Below are 2,655 nucleotides of genomic sequence, written 5' to 3'. Positions count from 1 at the left end.
TTTTCAGCAAGATTTCTCAAGTGATTTTGCCCAGATATTTGGCTCACACGTGCACAGCGAAATTTTCTGTTATTTCCCACGAGTTTTTTTTTTAGAAAATATAAACAAACAGCGGGCCGCTTCTACTATGCCCTGAAAACGGGTGTACCAGGTGTAAATGTAGGCAACTGTACAGTCCTCTCTCAGAATTCTAAATATCCTGTTGAAATAACATACCTTACGAACACGGGTACATGAAGGCATTGGTAAAAATAATCAGTCAGTGTTATGTATGAAATGCATATTCTTTTCTTATGGTTCGTTCTTCACGTTTTTCTATGAACTGTCATACCCCCCCCCCCCCCCACAAAGTTCAAGAATGCCACAAATGCAACATTAAAGACTGCAGATCATCTTCAGTCATAAATAAAAGTCCGCAAATGTATATATATTTTTTTTTTCATTTTTATTTTATATCACCCAGTCAGGTGATATATCAACTTTATATCATAATCCACAGCTAGCCAGAAACGTGTGACAGACAGGGTGAATATTACATTATGATATAAATACTGAATACGGCCGCAAATGCAATATTAATTTTCCTTAATTCATATCAGAATCAGATGAGAGCTCAACGTTAAAACGCCCAAATGTTATATACGACAGCTGAACAGATGGACAGGCTTAAAATGGCAAAGACATCTAATAGGCTAGTCAACGTAATATCATAGTCTTTTTTATTTAATTAATTGGTAACTTGATATTAATAAGTCAAAACAAACAAGCAAACCAAAAAAAAAGAAAAAAAAAAAGAAAAAAAAAACTTATTGACTTGTGATTGTCAGGCTGAAATTCGCTAAATATTAAATATGCCCGCAAGTGTAATATAAACATGCCCAAAAGGATGATAGCTCAACATATTTCAGGTAAAATGCCCAAATGACATACATACGACAGCTGGACAGAGACGTGTGATTGACGGGCGTAACACCCTGCGTGAGAGAGGCTTGAGGGACACTTGACAGTGGAAGGACCGTGTACATCCTCGTCTAACTGTGGGATGGAGAATATCATGTGTGGCTGAAGGCTAGGTAGTAGATGAATGACTTAATCATAAGTGATGCCATCATTTATTCATGCATTTGTTCTTTTATCTTACTATTTCGCATTGATTTTGCTGTTCTTTGGACGTTTTGCCTCTCTCTCTCTCTCTCTCTCTCTCTCTCTCTCTCTCTCTCTCTCTCTCTCTCTCTCTCTCTCTCTCTCTCTCTCTCTCAATTGTCGTGCTATTACCTTACTACATCCATCCGGGGGGAGGGGGCAATAACGATGCAAGTTTTGAAATAGGGTGGAACACCAGTCCAGTGCAACTGATTGCCTGCGGGGAAGTCAGAATGTCGTTTAATATAACTGCTATATTCTGTATCATGTAGTAATAACTATTATTCTCAATGTATCCCCAAAGTTATCTACCCTATACGATCGTTAAACTAATAAACATTTCGATTTCTTCCACTTTTTTTATGATCTCTCTGAACATTGATCATAACGACAAATGTAGAAAAAGTATGAATATATATATATATATATATATATATATATATATATATATATATATATATATATATATATATATATATATATATCTATATATATATATATATATATATGTATATATATATATATAAGTCATAATGGTATAGAGATGACTCATATGTAAGAATCTATATTCGAGTTAGTATCACATACGTTTATATTGCAAAGATATTCACCTATGATTCTACTAGCACTTCCAAACACCATATGTCATATCTGATCAAATATACGTATAATAATAGATATATATTACTATAAAATAAATATATAATAATATAAATATATATAGTATAAGGTAACAATATCTGAAAGAATATACAGTATACTAAGAGCATCACATAATAAACTACAATTAATATCATGTGTACACTCAGAATAATACGTTAATAAGATAATGTATATATATATATTATATTATATATATATATATATATATATAATATATATATATATATATATATATATATATATATATATATATATATATATATATATATATATATAACAATCCTCTTTGACCTCGAACCTATGTCAATCCGGGTATGAAATCAGAGGGCCAGTACTAAACCAACCATGCCACACGACCCACTAAAAGGAGTGTGCAACTAGGATATAACTTGCTCCATAGACATTACCTGTCTACTCATAAATGAGTAATGATAGCGAGGTTTTACACACATTCCCCCGTCGGCACTCGGTCGAAACTGATTTAGAAATTCGAAACCGAAGTCAGATGTACTGAGGTGTATATATATATGAAAGATGGAATAATGCAATCACGCGTTGATATAGAAATATGGCAATCCTCCCTGACCAGACCTCGAACCTTGTCCCCAGTGTGCGGGCCAATTAATTGCTGCAGCTTCACTCAATTTGTATTGAAAAAATGTACGCTACATTATTTTAAAAGTGACATTAGGGACTGATGTGCAACTGTACGTATTTACGATGCCAATTTTATGGAAGGTTCGTAGTCTTAGGGGTCAAAGTGTACAGCATGCGATGGAAAATTAGTACAAAATAGTACCGAACATGTGATATTCTATCACGTGTTCGGTGAGTATAATTCCCTCTGTG

Source organism: Penaeus monodon, chromosome 40, assembly GCF_015228065.2.
Source record: "Penaeus monodon isolate SGIC_2016 chromosome 40, NSTDA_Pmon_1, whole genome shotgun sequence".
Taxonomy (NCBI): Eukaryota; Metazoa; Arthropoda; class Malacostraca; order Decapoda; family Penaeidae; genus Penaeus; species Penaeus monodon.
The sequence above is the reverse complement of the archived record's forward strand: the minus strand, read 5'-3'. Positions refer to the sequence as shown.